The sequence below is a fragment of the Macrobrachium nipponense genome, chromosome 27 (genome assembly GCF_015104395.2).
Source record: "Macrobrachium nipponense isolate FS-2020 chromosome 27, ASM1510439v2, whole genome shotgun sequence".
Lineage (NCBI taxonomy): Eukaryota > Metazoa > Arthropoda > Malacostraca > Decapoda > Palaemonidae > Macrobrachium > Macrobrachium nipponense.
Window position 1 is genome coordinate 75,841,277 of NC_087216.1, and position 9,646 is coordinate 75,850,922.

The 9,646-nt window shown below is 35.7% G+C and overlaps 1 long non-coding RNA gene and 1 pseudogene across 2 annotated transcripts in view; one reads left to right on the forward strand and one right to left on the reverse strand.

Moving 5' to 3' along the window:
- LOC135200609 (uncharacterized) overlaps nt 1-6,290 on the reverse strand; it is a 34,841-nt gene extending 28,551 nt beyond the window's left edge. For both annotated transcript variants that reach the window (XR_010311339.1, XR_010311340.1), the window contains exon 1: nt 6,180-6,290. This is a non-coding gene — a long non-coding RNA (uncharacterized LOC135200609). The remainder of the gene's footprint in view (nt 1-6,179) is intronic.
- A 194-nt stretch (nt 6,291-6,484) lies between these two features.
- LOC135200610 (uncharacterized) lies at nt 6,485-9,404 on the forward strand (annotated as a pseudogene).
- Nucleotides 9,405-9,646: the final 242 nt, after the last annotated feature.

Consider the following 9,646-nt stretch of genomic DNA (forward strand, 5'->3'; position numbering starts at 1 on the left):
AACAATCTCCCATGAAATATCTCAAATCTCTCGTAAAACAAGTCTCCCGTAATGATAATTATACTTAAGCAACCCTCCCATGACACATCTCAAGTATAATAATTATTAATAATAATAATTATAATAATTCTCCATAGTAACAATTGTCTTGCAAAGATCTCAAGTAAGGGTGAATTCAAATAGCATACAACAGTAATGCTGAACCTTATGACACACAATTTCTCCAGCATACACCATTGCCACATTCACGGCACCGGGCATTACCATTCGGCACCCTTTTCAAAGTAATCCCTCCAACACCATAAAAAAATAATAATCTGTGTATCCCCAATATATTTGTGTCTTCCAAGGCACAAGGAAAACAGACACCCATACAATGCATTTCAATTCTCTTTTATTTCCTTTTCTCTTCAACCAGGAGAGAAAAAAAAATCTCTTTTCTAAAAAAAAAAGACTCTACATGCGTTTCACTTCATCAACTAATCAATCAGCTGATATCTTAGCATTGGAAATTCATTGTCAAGGGCAAACCCATCCCCCAACACCCCGACACAAAGATAAAAAAAAGGAGTTCACCCCCAATGAGAAAAAATAAGTTTCTCCCCCCGTTAGAACAACCCCTCAGTCAAGCGGCAGGACACTCCCCCGAGGCATACGAGTACCCCTCCCCTTGAACAGCGTCTGAGGACTCCCTCCCAAGGTATACAAGGTATACACTAGTGCCCTCCCCATGCAACGCGCCTCTCTGTGCGGTAAGCAGAAATGTGCTGAGCCCGTAAAATTGTGTGGCCGCTCTGTTTCCAAGCGAAATATGCCATCTAAGCACAGTTCACATGCATGAAAAAAAAACGCCTTTATACACCCTTATGTTTTAAACAAAGACGAATACGTCTATCATAAACACGCGCCAATAAAGAAAACACGTCACTTCTGGTACTATGGGCAAAGACAAAAAAAAATTTTTGGACCTCTTGAACCAATCCCATAACCCTGAAATATTTAAAACAACTTTCCCCTTCAAAAGACAATGTTTTTTTTAACACTCACCACTCCATAATGGGAACAAAAAGAACCTGGAATTCGCGTAATGCACTAATAGCAACAGCCGCACTGAGTGCGCCCACTGCTCCTAGCCCTCTTACGCCGATTGGACGTATTAAACGTCGAGTCAAAATGTCTCCCGTATGCCGATTGGACGTATCATACGTCGGCTCAAAAAAGTTTTAAAAATTCGCGGAAAAATACTTATAGGCCTACCAGCCGAAAACTTTTGTATCACGCGCCTTGGGGGATGCTGGGAGTTCACGGATCAAGGCGTTGTTTTGTTTACAATCGCTACGCAGGCGCGCAAGCGCGAATTTCTTTCTTATCGCACTAAAAAGTATCAGTGACACATCTCGGAAATTATTTCGTCACTTTGACATAATTTTTGCACCATTTTAAATTATCCTTTACATGAAGTATTATATATGAAAATGTGCGAAATTTCATTTAAAATACAACAAAAAATACTCATGATTGTAGCTTTTATCAATTTTGAAATATTTTCATATAAATAACGATAAGTGCAAAAATTTCAACGTTCGGTCAACTTTGACTCTACAGAAATGGTCGAGAAACGCAATTGTAAGCTAAAATTCTTATATTATAGTAATATTCAATCATTTGCCTTCATTTTGCATCAAATTGGACGTCTCTAGCACAATATTTCGATTTATGGTGAATTTATGAAAGAACTTTTTCCTTACGTTCGTGCGATAAACTCTTCCGATAAATTTTTTCGTGCGATTGTCCTCATGTTTGCACCCTTTTAAATTTGCCGTTACATAAAGTATATATGGAAATGTGCGCAATTTCATGCAAAATAGAACAAAAAAACAACCCATAGTTGTAGCTTTTATCAGTTTTGAAATATTTTCATATAAATAACGTTAAGTGCAAAACTTTCAACTTTGGGTCAACTTTGACATCTTACGAAATGGTCGAAAAACGCAATTGTAAGCTAAAACTCTTATATTCTAGTAATTTTCAATCATGTACCTTCATTTTGCAACGACTTGGAAGTCTCTAGCACAATATTTCGATTTATGGTGAATTTATGAAAAAAAAACATTACGTTCGCGCGGTAACTCTTCCGAAAAAATCAGAATTTTTTTGTGCGATTGTCGAAATGTTTGCACAATTTAAAATTAGCTGTTACATAAAGTTTTATATATGAAAATGTGGGGCAATTTCATGTAGAACACAACTAAAAATGATTGAAGGAGGGTTGTTGTAGCTTTCTCTTTTTTCGAAATATTTGCATATAAATCACGATAAATAGAAAAAAAACCACGTTCGGTCAAATTTGACTCTACCGAAATAGTTGAAAAACGCAATTGTAAGCTAAAACTCTTACGGCCTAGTAATATTCCGTCAGGTTTTTTCTTCATTTTGAAAACAAATTTTAAGTCTCTAAAACAATATTATGATTTATGGTGAATTTTGAAAAATATATTTACCTTCACTCCGCGCGCCGATTCGCGGCCGCAAGTCTCCGAAATACGTACATCGCATTATCCTAATATTTTCTCCTTTTCATATTAGCCTTTTTATAGAGTTTCATATATCAAAATGTGCGCAATTTCATGAGAAATACAATAAAAAATAATTGAAGGTTGTAGCTTTTTCCATCTTCGAAATATGTGCATATAAAGAAATATATATATTAAAATTTCGACATTCGGTCAAATTTAACTCGTCCGAAATGGTCGAAATCTGCAATTCTAATCTAAAACTCTTACAGTATCGTAATATTCAATCATTTGTCTTAATTTTGAAACAAATTGGAAGTCTCTAGAACATTATTTAGAATTACGGTGAATTTTTGAAAATAACATTTTTTTACGTCCGTGTGTTACGAATTCGTACATCATTTTGTGATAATATTTTTCCGGTGTTGCTTTTATTGTTTTACTATGTATTATATATCAAAAGGATTGCAATTTAGTGTACAATACAACGAAAAAAAAAGTAACTCGTTAGCTTTGACCGTTTTTTGCACAGGGTGATTTGAATACAATTATCTATGATTTTTTTTTTTCGTTACCATATATCGCATTATTTACATATGATAATGATATTATTTTTCATTTCTGATGATTGAATACTAAACTTCAGGCAATGAAAAAAAATGAGCCAAAAATGAACTCTTAATCTTCAAAACTAAGCGCGCTGCGATTTTTTGAAAAAATATTTTTTCCGGTTCCGCGCTCACTCCAAACCGGCGCCGGCATACAGGAGAGGTTTTGATTTTTAGGGCTTCGGCGTAAGAGGGCTAGGCTGACTCCCTGGGAGAAATGCTGAGTCCAATAAAATCCTTCCCACTCCCTTTAGCACAGTTAACGGATAGATATTTTTCATTTTTTCCTCACTAAGTAACTGAAAACTAACAGTTTAACAATTTTCCACAATCCCACAAAAGCTTTGTCGTTCGAAAACTATCGCTAAGCCATAACCCCTTTATTTTCTAACTGGTCACCTATCTCTTCATTGGCATTCCCAGGCATAAAAAAAAACTCTTTTATACCACTTTTTAACCGCTAGCCACCAAAACCTGTAATGGGGTATTCCCTCATTATTCATTTGGTAAACGTGTAGCTTGAACGTCAAGGCAAACTAATACACACAGCCCCTCTCTCTCTCTCTCTCTCTCTCTCTCTCTATCGCTCTCCTCATCTATCTTCTCGGTCAACGTCTCGCTCTCTCTCTCTCTCTCGGCAACTCCTCTCCCTCTCTCTCTCCACCTCTTTCTCTCCACTCTAACAGGTAATGAAAATGAGAGTTGCATTACAAAAGATACCTTTATTAACAATGAATAAATAAGGAATTAATCAAGTCTTACAGACTAACTCAATTCAATTAAACCCCAAAAAATGTCTGAACAGTTATAGTCACATCAATCGTCTCTATCCATCTGGGACTCCCTGTCGGTCCATTGCCGGAACCGTCTGTTTCAAAGACACAGAACACATCCTGGTAAGTACACACACAAGTTTAACAATCAGAGATCAAAGATTGAATATCCTCGCAAAATGTCAAATAGATAACAAGCCAGTCTTCGCTAAAACACTTCAACACTCACCCAAGCAGCCGGAACACTTAAAGCACACTTAATAAAAAACTCCCAGTGAGCGCCACGGCATCTTGCCTTTCTCTCAAAGACGCCTCTATCAAAATCCCCCATAGACTTGGGTATCCAACATTATTAAAGGAAGAGGCGCACACGCACATATGAACGCACTGTTCATTAGCGCCTCACACTTACTGGCCGCAACCAGTTTCACAAAGGCACTTTGAGAAGAGTTCATGAACTCAGTACATTGACTTGTCTAACTAAGCAGATTTATCTCACGTCACCCATAGAAACTCATTGTCAGCTTTTCTCGGGTCGTTGCCTCTGCTCTGTTCTTCACATTCCAATAGGTAATATTGGCAATATATCATTAATCAAAAACCCTAGGCCTACAAATACACAAAGAAACCTCAACATAGCTTTAAGAAACCAAACTTATGGAACAGTAAGGAACCGATTTAAATTAAGTAAAAAAAAAAAGAGCACTAAGTAACGGAATTAAAAAAAAGGAGCACCAAGTAACAGAATTGAAAAAAAGGTGCACCAAGTAACAGAATTAAAAAAAAGGAGCACCAAGTAACAGAATTGAAAAAAAGGAGCACCAAGTAACAGAATTGAAAATAAGGAGCACCAAGTAACGGAATTGAAAAAAAGGAGCACCAAGTAAGAGAATTGAAAAAAAAAGGAGCACCAAGTAACAGAATTGAAAAAAAAGGATCATCAAGTAACAGAGTTGAAATAAAGGAGCACCAAGTAACGGAATTGAAAAAAAGGAGCACCAAGTAACAGAATTGAAAAAAAGGAGCACCAAGTAACAGAATTGAAAAAAAAGGAGCACCAAGTAACAGAATTGAAAAAAGGATAACCAAGTACCAGAATTGAAAAAAAAAAGAAAAAAGGCCACACAAGTAACGGAATTGAAAAAAAGGAGCACCAAGTAACAGAATTGAAAAAAAAGGAGCACCAAGTAACAGAATTGAAAAAAGGAGAACCAAGTACCAGAATTGATAAAAAGGAGCACCAAGTAACGGAACTGAAAAAAAGGAGCACCAAGTAACGGAATTGAAAAAAAGGAGCACCAAGTAACAGAATTGAAAAAAAGGAGCACCAAGTAACAGAACTGAAAAAAGGAGTACAAACAACAGGTAACAAAGTTGAAAAATAGCAGCAAGTAACAAAATTGAAAAAAAACACCAAGGAAAAATGTTGAAAAGAAAAAAAAAATTGAAAAGAGGAACACCAAGTAACAAAGTTGAAAAAAGGTAACCATTAAATGGTGGAAAAAGTAAACACCAAGTAACAATGTTGAAAAAGGGAACACCAAGTAACAATTTTGAAAAAGGGAACACCAAGTAACAATGTTGAAAAAGGGTAACACCAAGAAACAAAAAAGTTGAAAGAAAGAACACCAAGTAACAATGTTGAAAAAGGGAACACCAAGTAACAATGTTGAAAAAGGGAACACCAAGAAACAAAAAAGTTGAAACAGAAAGACAGTAACAATGTTGAAAAAGGGGGAACACCAAAGTTAAACAATGTTGAAAAGAAAAAGTTAACACCAAGAAACACAAGTTGAAAGAAAGAAACAACCAAGTAAAACAATGTTGAAAAAAAAGGGAACCAACCAAAAAGGTAAAACAATGTTGAAAAAAAGGGTAAAAAACACCAAAGTAAACAAAAAAAATGTTGGAAAAAGGAAAGAAACACCAAGATAAACAAAAAAGTTGAAAGAAAAAGGGAAAACAACACCAGGTAACAGGTAACACCAAGTAACAAAGTTGATATAGGAAAAAAGAAACTTCAATACATACACAAGAGAACCACGATACACCTTCAAGATATTGTTTAAGGAACACTTAAAACCAAAACACTAAAAACACTTATTAAAAACAATTAATATATAAATAATCATATAAAAAATATAAAAAATGGAGGAAGAACGCGAAGTACGTAACAAGCAAGTTGAACAAATCCCACAAACTCCAACACATACACCAAGAAATAAACGCTCACGGAACACTTTACGTTAACCCAAAACTCAAAGAATCCAAACACCATTATTTACCAACGAATCCTAAAACGCAACGTTAAGTAACAAGACATTCAAGGAACACTCAAATAACAAGAAACTTAAAAACCAACGAACGCATCTTGTAGGACCTCTCGTCAGGAAGGCCGACGACACACTGTCAATCATGATTGTACAATCTAAGTGGTTGTGCAGGCATATCCTTTAGTGAGTAGGTGTGATTGACAGTTTACGCAGATGATTGAGTAGTGTTTGCCCAATCATAAATTAGTAGTTACACAATTAGGACCAATAGTCTGTAGCGATTAATGCGCCAACAGCTCAGTCTTTTCTTTGGTACCATGGCGAGCGCACAGGACTCTCAAGATTTTTGGAGGGAGTTTATTCCTCTCTATAGAGATTTTCCTGCTTTGTGGAAAATTAAAAGCGATGATTATAAGAACAGAGTTTTGAAAAGTGAATGCTATGTCAAATTAATAGAAAAAATGCGAGAAATAGACCCTAGTGCCACACGATCCACAGTGACCAAGAAATTAAATTCTTCACGTTCGAACTATCGAAGGGAACTGAAAAAGGTACTCAACAGTATGAAGTCAGGTGCTGGTGTAGATGATATATACACGCCTTCATTGTGGTATTTCGACGACCTTTCATTCCTTCGTGACCAGGAGGTCCAGCAACCTGGAGTGTCAAGTATGGATGATGGGGATGATGGCAATGTGGAATCAATAGACAACATTGTAAGTATTCACCCATTTATTTACATTAATAATAACATATATCAATTATTGACCCATTCATTTACATTAATAATAACATAAACAAGTATATATATATATATATATATATATATATATATATATATATATATATATATATATATATATGTATACATACATACACACACACACACATATATATATATATATATATATAAATATATATTATATATATATATATATATACATATATACATATCCCTCTAACCATTAACTTCTTAACAATTATCTAAAGTAGTTCATGAGATAAATATGAACCATCAAAAAAGTTAATGTATATCTTGCCCTATAGAAGTTTGCATCCCAAACGTCTACTCTTGTTAAGACTATGCTATAGATACTATGATCAGCTTAATGCATTATTTGCTATTCCGAGAGTCTTGCCAGGGAACAGATCCTTCATTATTATAGTAATTACAAAATGCTTATCTTATATATTTCGCAGATGAAGTTTCATTGTGTGCGCACGTTGGTGCCAGTGGAATAGGTTGGTTGCCATACCTCTCATTCGCTTCATTAACCTCCTTATCATTCTCATCTTCAATATCTAAACCATCTAGATATGCTTGTGCATTTCGTTTCCTTAAGTAATTATGGAGATAGCAACATGCCATAACTATTGTTGAAGCCTTTGCTGGTGACACATTAATCGTTGACAAAAGAACTCTAAATCGAGCTGACATAATCCCAAAAACATTTTCAACGATGCGTCTACCTCGTGATAATCTGTAATTATAGATAGCTTGGGATTTGGTTAAGTTACTGTGTGCAAAAGGCTTCATTAAGTTATCCAGTAAAGGAAATGCATCATCTGCAATGAAAACAAAAGGCATAGCGTCAGGGCAGCCGGGTAAAGTGGTTGGTTCAGGGATACTCAATTTCTTTTCTTTCATTTTCTTACCAAATTTTGTGTTAGCAAACACTCCACCATCTGACACTCTACCATTGGCACCTACATCAACCATCATAAATTCATTGTGAGCGTTAACAAAAGCCATAAGCACAATGGTAAATGTATGTTTATAGTTAAAATAATATGATCCAGATCCAGTGGGTTTCTTGATTTGCACGTGTTTTCCATCGATTGCCCCAATGCAATGGGGAAACTGCCAAGTCCTTTCAAATGCTGTAGCTACTTCTAGCCATTCAATTTTTGTTTTAGGGATCTGAAAGAATAAGATTGATATACTCATAAATATCCATACATCATTTTCATCCTATCAATCATCATCATCGTGATCAATATTTTTAATAACTTTTAGGAAAATGTAAAGGCTATATTTTATTTTCTGGGTGCATTAAGCTATTTTGACCTGACTACTTCGCCTGACTGGAATTTTTAATTTATCATACTTCCTAGCCTGGCAGAGGTCGGTCCTGCATGCACACAGAAATTATATAGTAACCAATAGAAATCTTAATATTTATCAATTTTTTTATGAAGCATAGAGAAATAAAAATATTCATAGTAATCTCCCTTCATGTTTTGCAGGACCCCTCCATATTAGGCAGTGAGTCACAGCAGGTAGATTCACACGTCCCAAAGAAATGACAGAAATTGGATATGCAGAGTAAACGTTATGAAGCACTCTCACATGCATGCTCATATCCGAAGCAAAGTAACGACCCCATTGATATTTTGGCCAAGAGCTGGGCTCAAGAATTTAGGGAAATAAGTGCAGAACAGCAAATATATGCCAGGAAGGCTATAAATGATATTCTTTTTGAGGCAAAATTAGGTACATTGCATAGACACAGCGTTAAGATTAATGAAAATAATATTCAAAGTATGTCTTCCACGCCCATCTCTGTACTGTCCTCTGACAGCGGAGCATCCACAAGTCGAGGTAATATAATAATCGGAAATATCACAGATACGACTGGAGTGCGTGTTTACACAACAATGTCAGACCTTTTGAACGATCCCCAGTACAGCTTGGAAAACTAAATACGTTATGGCATATTGGCATTAGGATCCGCCCCCCCCCCCCTTTTTTTTTTTGGTTTTGTTCCCAAGGGGAAATATATTTTCTTATGTATTTGGTGATGGTGTTAAAGAATTTGTCATTTAGTAGTCTAACTATTATTAATAAATACTTTTGTTATCTGCACCTTATTTAACCTACCTTAATATATTCCTTTAATACAGTGCAAATAGCACTACAGGTTTCCATGATGATACCACCAAGGCTTTGTGGAGAGATAGCTGTGGTGAACATTAGTTCCTGAAATGTTTGTCCAGTAGCCAAGAATCTTAAAGTACTAGAAAGCCTTTCATATGCTGAAATGGAATCCCTTAGCTTGGTATCCATTTTTTGTATGAGGGGCGTAGTCATTTCTAGCAAATCCATGAAAGTTTCTCTGTCCATGCGTAGATAATTTTCGTAATCTGCAGGGGCAGAGAGGAGCAACTCCTGTAGAAGATTTTCATGCGTGAATTTACTTCTTTTTTTGAACAACTCTTTCATCCACATCTTTCTTTTCTTACTTTTACTTTCCTCCTCATCGTCTAAAGCCAGAATAATGCCTATACACGCTGCCCCTTTGCTCATCTTCACGCCACAAGCTTTAGAAGTCAACTAATAATTGCACAAACTTGACAGTAGTGTAGGGATCAAACACTGTTTGCACAATCTCGAAGATTGTACAATCATCATTGACAGTGTATCTGGGCCTAACGCTAAAAATTTGAAGGTGATTTGATAAAATGTCTTGTTAACTACC